The sequence below is a fragment of the Panulirus ornatus genome, chromosome 2 (assembly GCF_036320965.1).
Source record: "Panulirus ornatus isolate Po-2019 chromosome 2, ASM3632096v1, whole genome shotgun sequence".
Taxonomy (NCBI): domain Eukaryota; kingdom Metazoa; phylum Arthropoda; class Malacostraca; order Decapoda; family Palinuridae; genus Panulirus; species Panulirus ornatus.
Window position 1 is genome coordinate 76,080,358 of NC_092225.1, and position 13,701 is coordinate 76,094,058.

Sequence of the window (13,701 nt, forward strand, 5' to 3'; positions counted from 1 at the left end):
GCTATTACAAGCCGCAGCCCTCAGGCCCAAATAGCCCCCACAGCCTGGCTGGTCTGTTACTCGTCCAGTGCACTCTTGAACTTGTCGACCGTGCATCTCATGCTGTTTCTGAGGGCAGGTGCGTCCCAGCTGCGCGGCAAGGTCTGAGCCAGGGGCTCAGTAACTCCAATAAACAATTGACAACACAATGTCATCATCAAAACATCATGCCAACACCTTGACTCGAGAAACTGAATGTATAAATGGTGTACATTTTGCAAGAGGATCATTCCACTGAGAAAGAGGAAGGAAACGAGGTAGAGGTCAGTAATGCGCCGTCCCTGCCGCCTAGCGTACATGTTCACCACAGTCGCCGGCTACACTCACAACGCCAGCCTTCCACACCGTGGACGTCTCGAGCCCAGCGTCTCGCCAGGTTGACACACACACACACACACACACACACACACACCTCGGTATAGCTCCGGCCAGGTGAGTCTCAGGACTTGTCGTCTCCAGCTAACAACCCTAGCTCATGGGTATTTGGTAGACAAACATTAATATATTACTATTTTCCTAATGATTTCTATGAGACATATCGTGTCACAGCTCACAGAAAAAAAGGGTTAAGAAAAAAAACACCTTTATCGAAGTTTCTCAATTGAAATACCCTTAGAACACAACAACCGACATAATTTGCTAAGTATAGCTCTCAGGTGCACTACGCTACGGACGAAGTTAAGCAGTATATGAGGGAACCTTCATAAGACCGAGGTTAATAAAACCATCATATTACAGTATCACATTTCTCCTAGCTGATGACATCATAACCAATATGAAAATCCCATACGAAGAAGACACTTGATCGGTTACTATATTTGCAATGATTCAGTATAACCGGGAAAACTATTTGACGTTCACATTTTCAAACCTACGTCGATCTACCTGACGTATGAAATTCAGGGACGCATTATGACAAAACGTTATCAAAATCTGTCCCCAGCGTTACAGGAAAGCTGTCACAGGTCCAGAAGCAACCGTGACCAGTGATTCATTCCCAGAGAACAAAGAATAAATGAGTCATCGCGACAGATGACACGACAGATATAAGACATCAGACAAGAGACGAAGGAAATCATAGACGGTGCGATTCCAACCATGACTTATCACGTGTAACTGTTGTAGGTAGCGACCTACAAGAACTAAGAGGTATACACAATTATCCAACACACGCATTAAATCCACCAAATATCCTCACCGATTCATTAGGGCCTTTATCAAAATAGTAAAAAACGGCTTTATAAAAATAAAAGGCCATATAAAGGTGAAAGGCGGAGCATGAAATAGTTGAAGACGTAGTTTAGTTCTTCATATTAACCAGGGAGGAACACATCAAATGGTTGATATAAATGTTGGTCAAACACATTCCATGGTGAAGTGAGACGGAGCACCTGCAGACTGTGGACAACGATCACTACTGCTGCTGTAGAACCTCACATTCGACGACTCACCATCACTTAATAATAATAATAATAATAATAATAATAATAATAATAATAATAATAATAATAAACTATATCATTATCATACTTGATCGCTGTTTCCCATCCACTCATATATACATACACGCCCACACACGTACATATACATAAATACACATGTCAACATGTACACATACATATACATACGCAAACACAGACACATACATATATCACATGTACATATTCATACTCGCTTGCCTTCATCCAATACGGCACCATCCCACTCCACAAGAACCAACATCGCCAACCCCTGCGTCAGCGACGGAGCGCCAAGAAAACACACAAAAAAGGCCATATTAGTTTCACACTCAGTCTCTGTCATTTGTAATGCAACGAAACCACACACCTTTCCATTCTAAAAACGAGACGAAAATTGTTTGTGTGTGTGTGTGTATATACATAATATATATATATATATATATATATATATATATATATATATATATATATATATATATATATATATATATATACACACATATATATAAATATTCTTTCTTTCTTTCATACTATTCGCCATTTCCCGCGTTAGCGAGGTAGCGTTAAGAACAGAGGACTGGGCCTTTGAGGGAATATCCTCATCTGGCCCCCTTCTCTGTTCCTTCTTTGGGAAAAAAATATATATATATCTATTCCTATGAGTCCACGGGGAAAATGAAACACGATAAGTGTCCACAAAAAGCCTTGTCTCCCCCCCCCCCCCCCAATATATTTTGAAATGCGATACACGGGTAGGGTTTACTGAGAGTACATGCACATAACGCATTCAGGGGGAAATCATCCTACATATGACCGCCGACTCGAGTTCCTGACAGTGTGAGCACTTAGCGACCCGCCTCAGTGTGCCTTTGGTTATCTCTTGGGAAGAAGGTTCTTTCTTTACTCTTCCTGGCTGCCACATCATTCTGGGAATTTCTATTCTGGACGCTCTGTTTCTTCCACCTGCGCTTCAAGATGGCTGGTTCTTACCTTTATAATGAAGGAGAGATCCCGAGTTCTCGCCTGGGAGCAAGACTATGTGGGGGTTCGCTTGAGATTTCTAGGCGCACCGGGCGGTCAGAACGCACGATCAGGCGACGCTTACCGCAACACCTCATCTGTGCCCCTCCTTAATCAGGAGATCAAGACCCCACGGACCTAAAAATGGACTTGGAATACTTTAAGAACCTTGCCAATTCCTTGCCCAGACGTCTGCAGATAGCAACCAAGGCCAAAGGAGGGATGACAAAATTAAAGTGTGATATTACCTTTGAATATATATATATATATATATATATATATATATATATATATATATATATATATATATATATATATATATATATCAATGCCTAAGCCTGGTATTTATTTCATTGGCCAGCTCCGAAAGGAGGATGAACAGCTAGGTTAACTGTGGACCGGCTGCCGCGACCAGGATTCGAACCTTTGTGGACTCAACTCCTCGGCGACTCGTGAATGTGTCACGGACGGCAACGCTAGCCGCTACACTACGGAGGTCCATTTTGTGTACACATATATGTGTACAGAATCTTGTGTGTTGGTACTGGGATTAAAATATCTAATGAACTATTTGCACCTGATGATGAGGGGGATTGTCTCCGTGAAACATGTAGCGCTGCTTGTATTGAAAAACTACATGAATAAAATTATCTGAAATCTTACCGAACTGCGATTTCACCTTCACATAATCTGCTTGTACGGGGGAATGTGGCTTCTGATTGGTGCAAGTTTGGCGGGGTGAAGTTTAGGACAAAGTTGGGAAGGTGGTGGTTGGTGGTTTAGCGCTCGTCGAATCATTTATTTGTATTTTGTTAGTTATACCTGCTGGGAGTGGAGTGGGGTGGAGTGGGGTTGGGTGGGTGGTGGAGTGGAGTGGGGTGGAGTGGAGTGGAGTGGAGTGGAGTGGGGTAGGGTGGGGTGGGGTGGGGTGGGGTGATATGTTAACAGGGGATATCATTCTGTCCTTAAGGATTCCTGGTTAGTTATAAAGAGGCAAGGGCAAGCGTTATATATTGAACATAAGGATTCCTGGTTAGTTATGAAGTATGGCTCGGGTGGGGAGAGTCTGTTGTTGGTGTTGTTGTATATATAATTTAGTAACCACCACGTTAAAGTGGGGCTGTAGTGGGAGGACCATTGTTTCATTGTGACGGTGATGAGTGTTTGAGGTCGCCAGGGTGCCAGTTATTGTTCCGAGTGCTCTATTTTCAGTGGTTCGCAGCGCTTTTGCACTTGCTTCTGAGAAGGTTTAAGACCAGGCAGGTGAGGCGTACTGAAGAATATATCGTGTCATTTGTAGGTAGATGATACGGGATTCTTTATCCTGCCCACATCTGGTGCCAGTTGGGGTTCTGAAGGCTTTCAGTTTGTGTGTTGCTTTGACGCTGATGGTCGTACTGTGGGGAGCGAATGTCGTGTGTGTGTGTGTGTGTGTGTGTGTGTGTGTGTGTGTGTCGTAAGTGATGCCCATAATGGATGATGTTTTGCTCAGTGTGAGAGACTGTCCATTCAAGGTGAGTGGAGGGTGTGAGCTGGAGTCGTGTGTGTCAGTCTGAATGTTTGGGGTTAAAGCGGTGATTGAAGACTTCTGTGGAGATGCAGATATTCTCTTCTTGTTGATCCATTGTTCCAGTTGTGTAATGTCGTGCTGCGTGTCTGATGTTGCCACTTTCGTGCCAGGGTGTTGTGATGACACTGCAAGGTCGTCTACATACGAAAGGACCTCCATGTAGTGGCTTGGTCGAAGTAAAAGGAGGCCGTGGAGAAAGATGAGTGTGTGTGTGTGTGTGTGTGTGTGTGGAAAGGTATGTGGGGCCTGGGTGTGGACAGGGAGCTGTGGTTTACACATGACACCTGGAGAATGGATGCGAGACGATGAGGCTTTTCATCGACTGTTCCTGAAGCTAACTCGCTAACGCGGGAAACGGCGATCCAGTTCGATATATATATATATATATATATATATATATATATATATATATATATATATATATATATATATATATATATTACCTGGCTCCGCCTGCTCGAAATTAAACCGCGAGTGAAAAGTCATCTTTGGCGAGGTTGTGTTGTTAAGACTAAAGTCTCTCGTCAGAGAACATTTCACTGCAAAGCAGTATTACCCAGCCTCACCCACCTACCCACACTCATTCCCAGCTGCTACACCAACCTCTCCACACGCTCCTGAAGATGATGCGATGGATTCAACTCGAAACACTGAGACAACCCTTGAAGGTATCTTACACAACCTCCCCCAGCCACGAAAAATGAGATGTTAGGAACTTTGAAAAAATAAGAAACATTCTGATAAAATAAAGTTATCTGGTTATTTGAATAGAATATGTTTTTGAAAACTGCCATCAACACACACACACACTACTCTACACACACACACACACACACACACTACTCTACACACACACACACACACACATACCATGAGGTATTGTGATTGTGGGAGCTCCAGCTGTTATCAGCCACACAAACATTTGTTACATGACTAGGGGGAGCAGGGCAGTAGGTGCTAGCCATTACCGTGTATACCCAAGATAGCATGGACATCGCACATTGCCTTAACCTCACAATGACTGTACTATAGTGTTCACGGGTCGGCTCCCTGATCAAGTTTTCATAAAAGAACTCGACAAGGTGGTCCAGTTCCCCTCCTGGGGCTGGCTGCAGCGGCCATGCCGCCCTAAGAACGAACATAAACAAATTGCCTCAAATATGAGGTGTCTCATCTTGCCGTGGTCAAAGACGGGGGCCAAGGGAGGAAGACACTCCACCTACCAACCCTTACAAATAATAATAATAATAATAACTGTCATCTTCGACTACATACATTATACGAGCAGATGACACAGGTTGTGGTGCACTGCGTCATATCTGGTCTGTTTACGTTGTCACGCTAACCAAGCTATGTCTGCTAATGTTTACGTGAGGTAATGGATGGAAAGTTTGTCTTAGCCCTTACGACGTACGTCACATGACTGAACCTTTACAAATATTGTAAAGTCAACGAACGACGTATTTACTTTCACTGATGATTTCAATTATGTATGAAAGAAAGAGTATGGTAGAGGCAGCGACCTCTGGACCCACGACACGAAACATGCATCACTAAAGGACAATAACAATCAACTGTAATCACGAAAAGAAACTAAAAATAATGTTATCGAGCAGAGTAGAAACATGACAAGCAAAGGACCACAGTGTAAACCTCTTAAACAAGACAGTGCGTCCCTTGGGTAAGCTGGTGTGACCATTCATAAGGAAGAAGCTGGCATGAGTGTGCGTCTCTCCCAACAACAACAGTGAGCGGATACACTACCCTGGATGTATGGTAGTCGTCGACCACTTACATGTGGGAAGTTACGGACGGTGTCTTCACTGTCTTGTCACTACCACAGCCTGACTCGCCAACAAGTTATTCCAGAAATAGTGATGCTCCTTTCCCCATACCCCAACACATTAATAAAGCCATCAACACTGGGTTGCGGTGTAGCCTCATCCAAAGGCTCGCAGACTTCCTAATGTGAGCATCCCTCAGGGCACGTAGATGGGACCCTTGTGTTTTCTCCTCCATGTAAGAGATGCCATGACAGATGCACAAGTTCGACTGAGGCCGACTGACTGCATGCCCTCCAGACCATCCTACAGAACTGGACCATCGCCAACAACGTCACCATAAACCAGACCAAAACCGCAGTTACGCACATCACCTTCGCTTCCAACCCTCTTCCACCCACCCCTACTATCTCACCAGACTCCCAGCCCCCTCCACGATGGTCAGTCCACCAGACTTCTTGATGTTACCCTGAACAAGAAACTGAGCTTGAGGGAACACGTCAGTGCCATCATCAAATTCAAGATGTATCGCCTCTGTAGTCTTCGCCAGCTCGAAATATTTGGATGCTCTAAACTCAAACACATCCAGACAACTTTCATTCTCCCCAAATTCACTTCTGCCTTCCTTCTCCACTAATTTTCATCCGTTTCCGCCACACAGTATGTACTGAAAACGGTGCAAAAATAAAAAAGGGGGAGGGGTATGCAAAATCATCCTCGTTCACTCTGACACAACTTGTCAAGAAGCCTTAAGACACTACTGATCCTCTCCGACTCTCGCTGATTATAACCTATACTTTATCCAGCACTTCAGAACGAAGCTCCTGCACCACTCCCGCAACCGCTACCCCGTACCAGCAGAGATCTCTTGTCCTCTAGTTGGAGTTTAGCACCAGAACCGCATCGATCATGAGCTGCGACAAGGATACCGGAGCACTCTAGACATCTAGTGACTGTAGGGTATAACAGAACAAGAAACGTGTACAACACGATAAGAAAGAACAAAAAACTTTGGAAAAATATTATGGACAAGGCGGAAAACAATCTAAAACTTTCCATAAATTCATCAAGAGAAATGTCACTTCCAGAACATCTTACCAGGCCATATATCCAAGGAGAAGAGTCGTAGTGGACGATGAAACGAAGGACATGGGATGAGGAGGAGGTTCTGACAACAGTGAGATACCAAGAAAAGAAATGACACGAGTGCTGAAGGGTCGTGACCCACGGTGCTGATGCACTGTCACCATATCTGACGAAGGTGTGAGCGGACACACATCTGATAACTTACAACATAGTTCAGGACGTCACTGGAGAGAGAAACAAAAAGGCAAACGCCATGAGAAAGGAGACCATGAAGAGGCACTGAACCACAGACCAGTCTCCCTGACGAGTGTGGTTTGGAAGGTAATGGAAAAGATAATCAAAAAGCAAATGGATGACTTCCTGCAATGACGAAAATACTTAGCGAGAGACAACACGTCTGCAGGGAAAGGCAGTCACGTTTAACGAACCTCTCCGATCTCTATGAAGGAGTGTCTCTGTGCTGGACCAAATAGATGGCCGGGTAGATTGTTTGTACACCACAAGGAAGGCTGATCAAAATGCTGGGTTACCAGGCAAGAGTAAGGGGGGAAACTCCTCGGACGGATGAGAGGTTATCTTTGCGGAAAGGAACAAATGAACCTAAACAGACACCGAAATTGCTCTCATACAAGTCTGATGAAATTCAAGTCAAGCAAATGTAAAGTAATGAGGAAGACAAGTGCAAGACGACCTTATTATAATCATATTCTAGCCGGAAATAAGCTTCAAGATTTCCATCCTATCAACAGTCCCTCACATCAGAAGAATAAAGAAGACAAAATGACTTCTGAGAAGCACATATCAGAATGGCTTTCATGGAAATATTCAGTAATCTATTCACATCCTACATAAGACGAAAAACTAGAATATACTTCTTAAGTCTGGTTACCTCAACAAAAGAAGCACAAAGAGTGAAGGGATGGTTTAAAGGAAGACAACACATTTTGGAACGAAAATTGAGAGCTGAGTTACGGGAAAAGACGGGAGGCTTTAAATTTGCTCACACTGGAAGAAAGAAGAGTAAGGGGTGACCTGATCACAACCTTTATGTATATAAAACTGGTCGATGACACAGATAGCGAACAGTTCTTCCGAGAGATATAGGCATGGAACAACCAGAGGACATAACATGAAATTAAACAAGAAACTTTTTAAAAAAGATGTACAGAGAGTATAACACTGGTGGATGAAAGGAAAAAAATAAGATACAGTGAGTGATAACAGCAAAATAAGATACAGTGAGTGATAACAGCAAAATAACATACAGTGAGTGATAACAGCAAAATAAGATACAGTGAGTGATAACAGCAAAATAAGATACAGTGAGTGATAACAGCAAAATAAGATACAGTGAGTGATAACAGCAAAATAAGATACTGTGAGTGATAACAGCAAAATAAGATACAGTGAGTGATAACAGCAAAATAAGATACAGTGAGTGATAACAGCAAAATAAGATACAGTGAGTGATAACAGCAAAATAAGATACAGTGAGTGATAACAGCAAAATAACATACAGTGAGTGATAACAGCAAAATAAGATACAGTGAGTGATAACAGCAAAATAAGATACAGTGAGTGATAAAAGCAAAATAAGATACAGTGAGTGATAACAGCAAAATACGATACAGTGAGTGATAACAGCAAAATAAGATACATTGAGTGATAACAGCAAAATAAGATACAGTGAGTGATAACAGCAAAATACGATACAGTGAGTGATAACAGCAAAATAAGATACATTGAGTGATAACAGCAAAATAAGACACAGTGAGTAATAACAGCAAAATAAGATAGAGGGATAACAGCAAAAACAAAATATCAAAAACTCGTATGATTAAAAAGAATGCTCAAGAGCTGGAGCCCACAAGTGTATAACTCCCTCCCCCGTATATCTAATACTGTATGTAATTACACACTCATACGCACAAACCCACATAAAAACATACATATAATACCCAACATCCCAAACGCGCAAGCATACAGGAGAGAGAGAGAGAGAGAGAGAGAGAGAGAGAGAGAGAGAGAGAGAGAGAGAGAGAGAGAGAGAGAGAGAGAGAGAGAGAGAGAGAGAGAGAGAGAATCAACTACACGATAATACAAAAAAAAAATAAAGAATAAAACCTTCATACGCCTGAGTACACCCACGCACCAAGCTCAGAATAATCCATGAGGCCTGGTGAGGAGCGTGCGAGGCAGGTCCTGCCTGTGGGCAGTGCTGGCCATCATCAGCGGACCAACACCTCAACATCTATGTACCACTTAACGTAAGAAGACATCTTAAAGTGGATCATCCCGTACGGCAGTCCACGACGGCGACGCGTAACACCCACTCATGGAGGGGTTTCTCCCTTGTAGGCTAAACCCTGAGAGAGAGAGAGAGAAAGAGAGAGAGAGAGAGAGAGAGAGAGAGAGAGAGAGAGAGAGAGAGAGAGAGAGAGAGAGAGAGAGAGAGAGAGAGAGAGAGACCCGGGAGGGGTGGGTTGGAAGGAGGGGCGGCACAATACGAGGCACATTTAGCCCTCCACAGCTTGGCAGAGGCAGGCACCAGTGGCCCACATTATCCCCCTGTGAGCCACGGCCGCCGAGACTGACTCCATAAAACTATCACGCCCGTCCTGGCCGACCCCTGCAGCGACCCCGCCCACACCATGCCAAGTGTCTGCCCTCATGCTTCCCTCTCCACTCTCACCCTGCCTCATGCTTCCCTCTCCACTCTCACCCTGCCTCATGCTTCCCTCTCCACTCTCACCCTGCCTCATGCTTCCCTCTCATCTCTCACACTGCCTCATGCTTCCCTCTCCACTCTCACCCTGCCTCATGCTTCCCTCTCCACTCTCACCCTGCCTCATGCTTCCCTCTCCACTCTCACCCTGCCTCATGCTTCCCTCTCCACTCTCACCCTGCCTCATGCTTCCTTCTCCACTCTCACCCTGCCTCATGCTTCCCTCTCCACTCTCACCCTGCCTCATGCTTCCCTCTCCACTCTCACCCTGCCTCATGCTTCCCTCTCCACTCTCACCCTGCCTCATGCTTCCTTCTCCACTCTCACCCTGCCTCATGCTTCCCTCTCCACTCTCACCCTGCCTCATGCTTCCCTCTCCACTCTCACCCTGCTTCATGCTTCCCTCTCCACTCTCACACTGCCTAATGCTTCCCTCTCCGCTCTCACCTCTAACATTTAACCTCTGAGCAAGCACAGTTCCCACTGTACTAAATAAGTACATTCTACATATTCATAGTTCCCTACGGTGACCAATATGTCACGGACAATCAAAGATCATCTCGGGCGAAAGCCGTACAATGAGAGACAAATAAAGAAGGTTATGAGGAGAGGGAAACCCAGACGGAGGAAGAGAATTCCCCAGCTGAGCTGTTCCAGGGAAGGAGGCGCTATCATAACGGTCAAGCCTCGAGTGGCCGGTCTCCACACACTAATTGTAGGAAGCAGCAGCCAGACGCGCGCCTCAGGTCCAAGCCTTAGAGGCGGAGGTACATCCATACAGCTCACGAAAACAGGGGTCAAACTAATACCCGCAGAAAGAGAGAGAGAGCAGCAACACACACGGCGGGGACAGAGAGGGATGAATGAAGAGATGTAACACCAGGAGAGTGAACGAGACGGAAGGGTCCTGATTCCACTCTGGTTAATAAAGTGCTGGAGGGAAGAAGAGCCACGCTCAGCACTCCTTAACATGGCGAATGAAACCCCTGTAGATATGAAGCAGCTGCTCACACGGTAAATAATCACGGCACCTACACAACACCCGAGCTTTGGGATAACACTCTCTGTGACGTTGATGATTTTACTTGTTACAGTTATGAACACGATGTTACAAACATGTTACCATGAATCTCTGACCACCTCTAGCCCTCCAAGAGGTGGAATAACGTCAACACATCTAAATCCTACTGAACCTTCGTCCTTTAAACACCCCCCCCCCCCACCCACCCACCTAAAGGATCTGTAATTAAACTTTTGGTAAACCTGACCTTTAACTCCAGAAAATAACATAATTCACCCAGTGTACCTGCTACCATGAACAGTTACACGTACAAACAGGAGTTCGAGAAGGTACGTCTTATCAAGCCGTTATTCCACACTTTCTCGACAGAGAGAAATAATAAGCAACACTACATTACTCTTCTGATCTCCGATCATTTTTATTAGAGATCAATGAGTTGATGATTAACAAATTTAGAGTCATGTATGACGTAATCCTGCACACGAGGGTGGGTAAGGGTCCAGGTCATCATATTAAAGCAGACAATATCAGTTCCCTGACCAACTTGTATAGAGGAGAGGACGAAGGTCCTCACCAGGTCCTTGTAGACTAAATATTCTACTCCTCGAGGACGACAGTACGACCATCAAGTATGAGGGTAAATGCCTGTAAGGTGAGCCTTAAGGGTCAGGTTAAAAGTCAGATCATGAAGGGCTTAAGGTTGGGCAGGGCCAAGCAAAGGCAGCAGGAGGAGGAGGGGGAAGAGGAAGAGGTCATTTGGTTCCTACTGCCGCAGCAGCTGCCGTTAAGCTGTGTGCCTAGGCCGGTGCAGCAGGCCAAGCCAGCCGGGCCGGCGGCGCCTGGAAGCCTCTCCCCTCAGCGACCTTAACATCACATCGCCATCATCACGAACCATAACCCAAGACAAAAACATTTGTAAATAGTTCAACACGTATATATATAAACTTACTTCTACGCTAATTTCCTATACATCAGACAGGAGACAATATTCAAAACAAGAGCCTCACTCACTCTGGTAACTTACTGACGATACTGTAATGGCGTGGCAGACGACACTGGCCTCCAACGTTCACGGAAAGATATTCCAGTTCGTAAGGACATGGCTCAGGATCCTCTACATCCCCGAGTGGGCATGAAGTACCTGGTCTGGTCTGATTCGTCTCCTCATTGAATGAGCACAATAGTCAGTATTGATTCATTGTAATGTCCACACACACACACACACACACACACACACACACACACACACACACACACACACACAAACAGTGTAAGGATGTTCTATGGAACACTTGCGTCGCCTACAATGCGACTAAGTTACCGGGGTGGCAATTGTTGTCTGGACAATATTCAAAACACTTGCACTGAGTTCCACGGCCAGAGGCGGGATTTTCCTCAAGTTATGAACCAAATTTTATGTTCTAATTCAATCTCTATCGTAAGTGGGTCTAACTCAGGCAAAATCTAAACCACTGCAGTTGTGGGTATAATGACACGCAAATCTTTCGAAGCTGGACACAGTTGTTGAGAGGGCACACGTGTGATGCGTCTGACCTCAACCTGCCGGGTCAGTTCACAGACACCTTCATTAACCCCGGCTGGGACTCGCGACGGACCACGACCAGGGACACAATGACCCCCATGTGCGTGCCAGGCTAAGGAGACACAACCACACAACGATCAATTAAGCTGTCTCCCACCACACAAAGGCACAAAAAGGAAATATTCCCATGCAAGCGTAGCATAAAACTGACAACAAAAGTCGCTATGGCAGCAACGCTAACGACAAAAATAATGCTCTTCTTTAAAACAAACAAAAGATACGAGAAAGCGACACGCCGGGGGACTTACATGAAGGCTTGTCCACCGGCCGTGACCACTATGTCTTGCGACGCCCCCTCAGCCACACTAGCTGCCGCCGGAAGGGGACAGGGGTGAGGGGGAAGGGACGGAATGGGAAAGGAAGGTCAGAGAAGGGGAGGGGGGAAAAGCAGCGGAGGGACGATTAACTTCGACCCTTCCAGAACAACACAAGCCGAAAACAGTTTTGTTACGAGGTGAGACACAGGAGTGTGGAGGGTGAGGCAGGAGCCGCCACCCACACACGGGTCCCATGCATATGTGACCTGTGATTGTCGCCGCTTACTGCCCAGCCTGTCCTCATCCTCCCAGCGGAAGGACGAAAGGAACCTACACAGATCACAGACCTCACTAGCCAGACGATTATGAGTAATCATTACGAAGTTGGTTCGGTACGTCAACTTACAGCACTCTTATCATGTTGTCAATCAACCAACTCGAGGCAAGATGTGGATACAACATGAGATTTCCCGGTATGTCATTATCAACAATATGGAGTTGTGCTGTTACTTACTGTACATCACCACACCACTCATACTACCACACTCACCACACCACTCACACTACCACAGAATATAACCCTTGATTCAAGTATACACACAACATACCCAAACATCCAGTTACACAACACATGCTCAAAACTTAAGTAACAGGAAACAGGATATTCTTAAGTACAAAATGGTTAAAATGTCCTGGAGAACACTGATATGTAATACTAATCTATTCAAGACTATGCACCATGCAGTTTACCTGTTCACAATGAGGACAAAGACTGCTCTCCTGACACATACCTGGAAAGAAAGAGAAAAATATTTTATACAATGAACGAACTATAATCAGGAGAAACAATATTGTAGGTAGACTGAACCTGTAGCAAAAAAAAACTAGCCCTCATTCCTTATCCCCCTCCTCACTTATGGATGATATCTATTCTTACAAGAACACACAAAACACACTCACCGAGGTAGCCTTGTATCCCACCGATCTAACGAGCTCTGGTTTGAGTCCCAGGAAGGACGGCCTACACAAACCCAACCCAACTGTTCATCCTCTCCTCGGGAACTGGTCGATAAATGAGTACCTGGCGTAAACTGGGGTATGATGTGTAACTACCTATGTACGTGTACTTTATAAGGATG